The 11,072-nt window shown below is 49.2% G+C and overlaps 3 pseudogenes; 2 read left to right on the plus strand and 1 right to left on the minus strand.

Moving 5' to 3' along the window:
• The window catches only part of LOC136475413 (uncharacterized), a 1,268-nt pseudogene extending 281 nt beyond the window's left edge, over window positions 1-987 (plus strand).
• Window positions 1-5,953, plus strand: part of LOC136469429 (wall-associated receptor kinase 3-like) — a 9,979-nt pseudogene extending 4,026 nt beyond the window's left edge.
• An 871-nt stretch (window positions 5,954-6,824) lies between these two features.
• On the minus strand, window positions 6,825-10,463 carry LOC136472683 (uncharacterized; annotated as a pseudogene).
• Window positions 10,464-11,072: the final 609 nt, after the last annotated feature.

Genomic DNA, 11,072 nt, shown 5'->3' on the forward strand with positions numbered 1-11,072 from the left:
CCGTTCCTGCCATCCAACGGACCAGCTGAGCCCAGGCGCTCCACCTCCTTCGTGCGTCATTCTGGCCCAACAACACGGCCTCTTAAGCGTAAAAAGCAGCGGTGTTTCTTCTTCTTTTTTTTGGCGCGACAGCTTGCGTTTGCCTGCGAGCTCACCATCTGGTCGCCCTCCCCAGAACAGCAACGCCCATCGGGAGTTCTCTCGGAACCAAGACCGCACGAAGAACACTAGGCCGTCGTTTCGTCCTCGCCGCCGCGCGGCCGCCATCACGTCATCGCCTCCGCTCGCGCAATAGCAGCGGGCTTTCCACTCGTCGGTGAACTCGCGGTTGACGCGCGCCCACAGCTCCGGGGTACCGGTTGTGCGCGGCGACGCGATCCTCGCTGGAGGGCAGCCGCACGTCCAGAGGCCTCGTCGAAGTCAGCCATACAGCCGCTGACGCCGTGGTCCATCATCCCGTGCAGGAACGATACTCTTGAACCAGGCGTGCGCCTCCGGGTTGGTGAAGTCGAGCATCGCGACGTCGAACGCCGTGTTGGGCATCATGTATGGCTCGCCGGCCTCGTCCCTCACCACTCACAGGATGCCCAGCTTCTTGGCTTCCTCGAATTGGTGCCTCTTCATGTTCGGCTTCGGATCCATCTGAACAAGAACATGCCAACGTTTTCAAACAAAATTCAGAACACCATGCACACCTGCCCTGCTCGTGCTCGGTTGCCATTGATACGAGAAGTGAAGTACTCTGCACTCCTACATCTTCTCTCTACTCTGCACTCCTAGACTGCTCGTGCTCCGGGTGCCCATAAGGTTGACATCCACCATCCGCATGATCTCATCCATGTCCTGCCTCTCAAGCTCCCGCGACGCGAACACGCCGTGGTTGCAAACCACCACGTCGACGGGGCCGGCCTCCTCGAGCGCTCACACCACGGCGGAAGCATCCCGCACGTCGGCCGCGTGGACGCCAACGCCATCGTCGCGGCCTGAGTCGCGCTGGATGAGCTCGCGAGAGCGACGGCGGTGGAGGGGAAGGAGACCGACCGAGTTGCGACGGCGGCGAGAACGACAGAGGACCGATGCTTGCTTTCTACGCTAAACGGGCCATGGGCCATGTTGTTGGGCCGGTGGAGCGCCTGGGCCCAGCGCTGGTCCGTTCGATGGCAAGGAACGGTAGGGATGGAACGACTGCCGGATGCAGTCGTGAGGGTCGACTGCAGAGGATCTGGTTCTCCTCCCCCTCCCCTCCCCTCTCTCCCTCTGTAGATCCACCAGCAGCTCCTCCACCCCCCCCCCCCCCACCCCACCCCGGTCGCGCGCGGGCACAGCTGCACGGCCACTGGTGTCACCTGCGCGGCCGCCTCCTCCGGCACCGACATCCGCCCACCCTCGCCTCCCTCTCTCCTCTCACTAGATCCACCTCCCGCCCCTCCCTTTCCCCACCTCCTCGGCTCGCGCGGGCGCCGATGCGCCGTCGCCGCCACCGTCTGCGCGGCCAGCGCCGGCGGCCGCCTCAATAACACGGGATCTCGCCGCCGATGCCACCGAGGTCGACCTCGTGGGCCCCTACTCAGACGCTGGCTGCCCAGACGGCGAGCCCTCTATGCCCCCGCCCCTGCTCTGTCGGGGCCAGATGCCGGCGCCGCCGGCGGCCACCATCTGTGGGTCCAGGGACGCTGAGGGCGCTGCCTCCAGCGCTGCCACCGGCCTGCACACGCCAGCCGAGCCCAATGCCGGGTCTTGCCAGGTAGTCGTGGCACCGCCGGGCACCCTAGGCTCCCCCCCCCCCCTCTCACGGGACGCACCTCCGTTCTTCCCGGGCTCTGCGGGAGGGCGCACGAAATGCCGCCGGTGGGCGGACGACGATGGCGAGGAGTCCGACGACGATCGCCCCACCTACCTGGACGTCGCTAGTCACTCGGCGAAGTCGGTCACTACCCCTTCCCCCGCGCGGCTAGACTCGTTCTGTCGGCTGTGGTGGAGCAGAAGTTGGCCGACAGGGGCTAGACCCAAGGTGAAGGAAGCCGCCAGGAGGCCGCTTGCGTAGCTGGTGCGCGGCATGCCTATCCAGTCCGTGGACTGCCGCGTCCCTGCCCACCAACGCTTCTGGCCGCCGCAGCTGTCGGCTGTGGTGGAGCAGAAGTTGGCCGACAGGGGCTAGACCCAAGGTGAAGGAAGCCGCAGGAGGCCGCTTGCGTAGCTGTGTGCGGCATGCCTATCCAGTCCGTGGACTACCGCGTCCCTGCCCACCAACGCCTCTGACCGCCGCAGACGGGTCTCAGCTGCCAACGCGGATGCAAGCCACGGATGCCTCGGCTGAGCCTCGCCGTGACCCAAAGCAGCTTCAACAGACCAAGAGGATTCCTGCAGAGCTCCACGGCAGATGTTTCAACTGTCTTTCCTACTCGCACCAAGTAGCAACTTGCCGGTTGTCGCGACGTTGCCTATGCTGACATGGCTTCCGCCACCTCGCCAGGGATTGTAAGCGGCCAGGCACGCTGCAGCATGGCGGCGAAGGGTGCGACCATCCACGACAGTCCGCTCGTGGCGGCAACCCACCGGCCTCCTAGCACATGCCCCACGCGGTCCATCGAGCTCGGATGGGGCCGCGTAGGGTGTTGAGGGGGGAGTTGGCAGAACCGGAGTAAGCAAGCGAGGGGACATCAGCGTTGCGGTGTTAGAGCTGTATGCGAGAGCGGGGCCTCCCGCGTGGGTCGGCCCAATGCTAGAGGAGCTCTCGCCTCGCTTGTTGTGAGCCGCCTAGCTAGAGCACCACCACCCGGTTCTCACCTATGCCGGAAGCCACCTCTCAGGAGGCAGATGCATCACTGGTGGACACCCGTTCTCCGACGATGGCTACCTAGTTGGGCGACGGATTCACCTCAGTCGTCACCTGTGGTAGCGGACACCACCGGTCACAACCACCTCGGGGGACAGCCCGACGTCATGGACGCCGAGGCACGCCCTGACCCAGCGGTGGTCGGGGCTGCCACCTACGGAGGCGCGACGGTGATGGCTCTCACGGACGCCGTCAACCGTACTCCTTCTCCTCAAGCGACATGTGCCGACAGATGCCCTCATGCGCTTCACCAAGCGAGTCACAAAGGCAGCCACCACTCCTGGAGCTACCCGGAGATATTGCAGCCCACGACGGACATCCACCACCCGCGCTCCCCAAGAGGAGCAAGTGGATGGCGGCGCAGAGCTTGTCGCATATCCCGGCGTCCAACGAGGTGAGCACCTTGTCTTGAATCGCCTGGGACTAACTAGCGGGATGTCCTCTCCATCCACATCGACCATGAAGGCATACGATGAAATCTGCAACGGTTTATTCCGGTAACATGCAGGCGCTTCGTGAGTTGTTCCCGCCGGACGGCGACGTGGGTGCGCGCAAACGCCACCGCCGTCGCTCGGCAGCCTGGCTATAGGCCTCCTATCCGGTGCCGCATTTGGGTTAATCAGTGTCCAATGTAATAGTTTAACTTCCAGTACACTAGGGAGAGTTTTGAGCGTCTATGTAAAACTCTCTAACCCACTAGGACGCCGCTAAGGCGTGTTGTATTAAACTTTTATCTACCGTAATACAAAGGCACGCAAACCTTTTGCGTGATCGAGAAAAAAAGGTTTGTCAAAGTCAAAAATTTCTATGTTTGACCATCAATTTCAAAGAATCTACTTAGCAGTTTCACAAAATGTGAACTATTTATATATGAAATTATTTCTCATAATAAATCTCAAAACATAAATATTATGTTGTTAACCTATACATTTTTTTTCAAAAAAAATAATAGTTAAAGATAGAAATATTTGAACAAAGCTAATATGACATAACAACGGAGGGGATAAGAGTTTGAAACCACTCGCCAATGTGCCTCTCGATTCTCTGTTTAATTGCTAGGGCCATACAAAAATCACACTAGCCAACCATATGTTATATATTCTGAAGGAAACAGGTATGATGAAATTTGATTCTGACATGGCTATACTATACTTTAAATAGTTCTTATCTACTCCTTCTGTCCCCATAACAAATAAGTTTCTAGAAATTTTTAGACAGATTAAGGACATTGAAAAGAAGCATGTACCCTCGTCTCATTTCTTTTTCTAGACGACATCTATTGGATTTGGTATTTATAGTTTGCATGCAACCATGATTAGCTTCTGCATTAGGAGGTAGCTTAGTGTTCCATGTTTGTGTAGAATATTATTTATTTTGGGACAAATTTTGAACCTTACAAAGTTATTTATTTTGGGACCTAAAGAGTATCTAGGTCGCTTTTTGATTCATTTTGTTTGCAAACATTTTCATAAATTTTACTATCCATCTCTAATTTACATGGCTCGGTTCTCCAATAATATGCAACCTGTTCATATTTTCACCATGCTGTATCTTTTCAGACATTGACGAGTGTGCTCATCCGGAGCTCCAATCATGTTACGGGGTTTGCATAAATATGCCTGGAACTTTCCATTGCCGATGTAAGCAAGGAACCTACGGAGACCCCTTCACAAAAGGGGGTTGCAGCTCCCTCTCAGGTGACATGCTGCTTATGTGTAACATCTTTAGTAACTTGATTTTTAATTTGTATCTCTATACCCAAAACATATATACCTGATTAGTATAAGGTGTTTATTAATCACATATTTCTATAGGCTGCAGTAGTTCGAAATAATCACTAACAAATTGTTTCTCTCTACTGAACATGCTTTCTAGCTGAATCCAAATTATGATATTGCCTCTTAACCATACATTTCAGTGTTGAAAATCGGGCTAGCTGTCGGCGGTGGCATGGTTTTTTTTGCTTTTGGCAATTGGTGCACCCTTCGTGGCACGTAAAATCAAGCAGCATGAGGTTAAAAAGACAAAACAAAGATTTTTCAAGCAAATCATGGGCTTCTACTCCAACAATTGGTATCACAGAAGTCAGATATTGGTGAAAGAATGATCATTACCTTGGGAGAGCTAGAGAAGGCTACAAACAATTTTGATCCATCTCATGAAGTTGGTGGTGGAGGGCATGGTATAGTCTATAAGGGACTGCTAGACCTGCAAGTAGTGGCCATTAAGAAATCAAAGATCATAGTACAAAAAGAAATTGATGATTTCATAAATGAGGTTGCAATTCTTTCCCAAATCAACCACAGGAATATCGTCAAACTCCTTGGGTGTTGCTTAGAGACAGAAGTTCCACTGTTGGTTTATGAGTTTATATCAAATGGCACGCTTGCTCATCATCTTCATGTTGAAGGAAACATATCACTCCCGTGGGATGATCGGATGAGGATTGCCCTCGAAACTTCCAAGCTCTAGCGTATCTACATTCAGCTGCTTCAACACCAGTACTTCATAGAGACATCAAGTCATCTAATATACTTCTTGATGACAATTTAACAGCAAAGGTATCAGATTTTGGGGGCTTCACGGCACATCTCAATTGATCAAACTGGAGTGACTACGGCCATTCAAGGAACCATTGGTTACTTAGACCCAATGTATTATTATACATCCCGCCTAACAGATAAGAGTGATGTTTTCAGTTTTGGTGTTCTTCTTATAGAATTACTTACTAGAAAGAGACCAACTGTGCGGACTAGTGATGGTGACAGCCTTGTTTCACATTTCGCATCACTAGTCACTGAGGGTGACCTAGTTGGCATAATAGATCCTCAAATCATGGAAGAAGCAGAGGTTGAAAAGGTTGAAGAAGTTGCCAAGCTAGCAGCAATGTGTACAAAATTGAATGGAGAAGATCGGCCTACAATGAGGGAAGTTGAGATGACACTAGAAAACTTGAGAACCAAGAAGAAGCATACTCATCATAATATAGCAACAAAGAGATATGAAAAGGATCAAACTGTTGCTCCTTATATTTCAATTGAAGGACTTACTATGGAAGCAAGTAGACAATACACTACGGAAGAAGAAATGTTGTTGTCAGGCGCCTATCCACGATGAGTTCATGTTCTAGCCTAACATTATTGTTCTCTTTTGGATATTATTATGGAACATGTAGCTGCTATAGTTCTTAGATCTTCAATCCTAATAAAATCGTTGTGAGCTTTGTGTACTTGTATTTTGATGTTTGTTGGTTAAGTGCAATTTATTCTTCGATCATGATAAAATCACAACCAGGGGCAGCCAGCAGGCATGTGCTGCCTTGCCACTCCACCCTATTCTCTATGGTGTCCTACTGTAGACCCGTCCTGTATTTCAGAACTGATACCAAGAATTTGTACCAGTGCAATTCAGGCTGGATGTTCCAAATGTAGGCATCGTCGACCACAATCTGTGGATGGGAAATGCACAGATTGCCCAGACGACGAGCCACCAACCCATCTTCCTCGTATATTTTTTAAAACAGACTGGAAAGGGAGATAAAAACAAGAAGCAACCTTGGTTGCTTCAAGATCATCTGGCGACCCAAACCCAGTACTTAAATGGAGAAACAAGAAATCAAAATGGAGGGAAGGGCCGGCAGGGCTTTACTATTTGAGAGGCCTCTCTAAGAATGGCTGCCATTTGCACCATTCCCTTCTTCCATCCCTCTCAGAAAAACTACGCACACGGCAGACTAAAATCTTGCAAGAAGACATTAGAAAAATAATTGCATTATAAATACCAAGTGTCTGCTTATCAAGAGCAGAAGAGATGGAATATAGGAAGCTCGCAGTGAAAAAAATTGCTCCTTCTGTCTGTTTCAAATGCAGCATAATCTGGCAATTCAAGTACAATGAACTCCTGAATCAGTGAAACTCGGTATCTTGCTGTACATCACATGGGAGTGAAAGCCACCCAAGACAGGCACAGATATGGCAAACAACGAGCAGAAAGTAAAGTGGCATTACATTCTTGTGTATTCATATACAAGTATACAACAGTCCCTATACAGGAAAATGGTGCATGCCAATAGCAAGTTCTCTTGTTCAAATAATCAAATATATTCACAACGAAAAATAGCAACCATGATGTATCAAATTTTATCAAGCCAGAGAGACTTCAAGAGAGGACTTTGCCAGCCATAGCAATCCAGGATCATTCCTTTTCAATACCAGGTAAGTCTCTGCACGCCCAACCTCGTCTGAGATCACATCCTCGCAGAAGCCAATCAATTCAAGAACCTCCATTGCAGCTGATTTTGGAGTAAAAGAGATTAAGCAATTAGTATAGAATACATTTCAAGAATCTAGTAAGCAGTGGCTACTGGTGGGGCAAACAGTAATACCTTTATAGTTTGCTACACTCCTTTGGAAATGTGGATTGGACTGCAATGTGGGAAATGAGAAGGATTTGTGAGAATTTGCTTTAGCAAATGACTGATGCATCATAATATGCAAGAATAATGAGAAATGTGAACAACCAAGTATACCTTACGCAATCTCTTATACTTAATATCATTTGGGTGCTCTATAACATTCTTGATGATCTTAAAAAGTGTTTGAATAGCAGACTCTGCCTCTGCAGGTGTTGCTTGCAACCGGAGCGTCTCAATTGACTTCTGGAGTCGTGAACAGAGGGCTGCCACTGATTCTTCAATCCTTTGCACCTCATTGCTGTTTGAATCAACAACATGATCGTCAGGATCAGGTTCAGACTTCAAAACTGTGGAGTTTACGCTTTGTTCTGTTATCCTTTCTGTCCCATTTCCAGATTTTAAAACATCTCGACAAGCAGTATCATCAGGATCAGGTTCTTCACCATGCTTCCCATCGATGACCAACTCCTGGTTGACAATAGCATTTGAGGAATCAGCAGGGTCAGATTCATACTTTAAAACTGCGATGCTGTTTGCCAGTTCACTATCCACTTCCATCTTGTTTCCAGATTCCGGAATAACTTCATTAGTACCATCATCAGGATCAGGTTCGCTATGGTGTCTTCCATCAAACCTCAGCTCCAGGTTCAGATTATTAGCATTTGAGGAATCAACAGAATCTGGTTGTAGGCATCTATCAGAACTTTGCTTCTCATGCTTCTCAACATCATCAGGATCAGGCTCAGAGTAACTGATAGTAGGCTGTCCTGCCAATGATATCCCAGCTGCTGAATCCACATGCATAGCATCATCTGGATCTGGCTCTACCTTCAAAGTTTCATGAACAAAATCTTCAGGAACATCATCAGGATTATATTCAATTTTAGTGCCTGAAGCATCATGATCCGCCTTAGCAGATGCATCCAAAAAACGCTGGTAAGCAGCAGCCCCTGACAATGCACGAGCACTAGCCAGTGAACTTGATTCTCCCCCAAGCCTGTGACCAGCAACAGTTATCTCTGGTTCTAGAACAAATTCCTCTTCATATGAATCGAAGATTTTGCGACCACTCAACATATGACCTGTAGACTTGGTCCAGTCCATGGAAGCAGCTTCCTCATTCAACTGCCAGATATTAAAGCAAATATAAAATTGAATAAACTCAAATGTAAAGAGAGAGCAACCGAATGTGATGGGAGTATCTAGGAAACACCTGCTTATTAAGAGCAAAAAAGTTCGCATCATGCTCAGAGTGCACCATATGTGCCTGCAATTGCAATATAGGCACTCAGCGTAAGATACAAAAGACCCAATGCAGTGGAACAAAAACTATAAGGGAAATCTTTAGCAAAGCCAAAAATTACATACAAGCTCATGAAGTAGAGTTTTCTTGATACTTTCGTACTTCCTGAATCCCTTCAAGTCATCAGTTCGTAGGCGAAGAGATATCTCCTCTCCCATGTTCTGCATAAGACCCACAGGTATATTTTCAGAAACTAATGCAATACTTTTTCTATTATATACAAATTGTAGCAGTTTATGTTCACCTTATTGAAACCTAAAATACATTTCGGACTAACGCCTACATATCCAACAGGAGCCATCTCAGTCATGATTCCGACTCTCCATTTATGCTGAAAACAACAACAACGAAGTCAAATAAAAATGATGGAACTCTGTTAATAAGCATAGGATTACTTCTTGAAGGCCGTTACCTTTTTCATGATCGCAATTATACCAGGGTCGCATGCAAGCATGTGCATTCGTTTCAGAGCTTCTGAAGGTGGAGGATTCAGCTGGCAGGGAAAAGGTAAGTAAACAGGTACAGAAGCTTAAGTCAAACAGCCTGATTGCACATACAAGGTCATACAAATTAGAAATGTGTGTACTTGCACAAATATGCTCTAGACAAGGTTTTACAACCAAAACCATTTTATTGTTGACACTAGAAAGCAATTAGCACTTTTTTTCAGCTCCCAGAATTTACATGCGGTCCTAGACAGAACTTTGTGCAAAAATACACTGATGTAGTTCCTTAAACCATTAGCCAATAGTTAAAGTACATACTGCTCAAATGAACCTATTGAAGGAGGTGAAGAGTGTACATTCAAGCAAGGCACTGTAAAGGAAAACTGGAACATCTGCAAAGCACCAGGCATTACAAAGCAGGTGGGAGCAGGGGGGTTGACTAACCTCAATCCCAGGTAAGTGAAGTGTCCGAAAATCACAGAAGATGTATTGTCCCTGAGGAAGTTTGAGCGAAATCTGTGGCCTGCCTGATGATCTTTGCCTAAGCCGCTGTTCTTCTTCATCAAATCCATTATATGTTGGTCAGGTCTTTTGCCATTGTCAGATACCTCCTCGATTTCATCATCATAAACCCCCATCATCCGGATAGGTTTTCCCTGCATCAAGAAAAAAAATCAGTCACAATGATTTCATCTGCCAGCTGCGGCCGTTACAATATCCACTAGCAAGCGACATGCCAATGAGTATGCAAATAGCGCGCGCTAGCCACATCTTACCTTGCTAATATCCGCTTCATTCAGTGTCAACCTTGAATGTGGATCAGAAATGGTGTGATCAGCTTGGAGCCTTTGTTTGTCGATTGTGGAACAATGAGCTTCAACGTCTCTGGCTTAACACTAGTCAAGTCCTGCAGCAGTTGCCCAAACTCCTTCACGGTACAGTTTGGATCCGCATCCACATCAAGCTGTCTGCCCCTCCAGGTGACTGAAATCCGAGCTATTCTGCTCTCTTCCATCTTGTTCCTGATACAGGACCCACCTTATGCTATCAATCCCTCGGATTACCCAAAAGAATGTGATAGTGCTACTGATCAGGTTATCCGTCTGGCAAGGAAGGAAGCTAGGGAATTAGTCATGAAAAAAAAGGGAGCTCGAAACCTCAAGCGCATCTAATCTAGTAGGAGTAATAAACATCATCTAGTCAATCATCATCATGAACCAAAATGGCAATCCAGTTTTATATCTAACAAATTACCCTTGAGCCAAACTTATAGCCAACAACTAAATCCAGCCCAATAATAATAAGAACGAAATGGCGGAATTCGCCTCCCAAGGAACGAGAACCACCATCCGGCCACAGAAATAGCCGCTGATTCGATTTAAACAATTTAATCGAGCGAATCGAGGTTGCGGGTGGGCGGATTGAGCGCCCGCCGTCCTGTACGCACCTAGACAGACGCACGCCCGTCGTCGAGAACGTGAACCAGCCGGCGGAGGAAGGCGTGACCGCGTCGGCGTCTGCGTCGCCGGCCTTGGGGAACGGATATTTGTAGGCCACCGGAACGTTCGAGAACGCACGCGGCGGCGATGGCGATTGGCGATGGCGGTGACGGCAGGCTGGCAGCTACCCCCCTGCGGTGACGACTGACGAGTCGTGACGGGGAGAGGGGGTTGGTCTTTATGAGCGGTTGAGCACGCCGTTCGTGTTACGTCGATCAGCGTCATGGCTGACGGGCTCCACTTTACGCCTACAACTGTCTGGAAGTACGCCTTCTCCTTGGTAACGGTAAACTAGCGTCCGGATGTCCGGCCTCAGGCCCGCGCCCGTCTCCCGCGCACGCAGCCCTTCTCCCCCTGCCGTGCCGCACCCCATGGCCAGCCGCGCCGCGCCACCATCCCACGCCTCGCTCCTATCCACCGGTGCACCCCCATCCACCTCACCCATCGCTCCTACACCACACCACCACCACCTGACGCCAATAGGAGGAGGTCGTCGCCGGTCCGGACTTTGTCTCCCGTGGCAGGAAGGGGAGGCCTGCGATGCTAGACCATTTGCTATCGACGTTCCCTCTGG

The sequence above is a fragment of the Miscanthus floridulus genome, chromosome 8 (genome assembly GCF_019320115.1).
Source record: "Miscanthus floridulus cultivar M001 chromosome 8, ASM1932011v1, whole genome shotgun sequence".
Taxonomy (NCBI): domain Eukaryota; kingdom Viridiplantae; phylum Streptophyta; class Magnoliopsida; order Poales; family Poaceae; genus Miscanthus; species Miscanthus floridulus.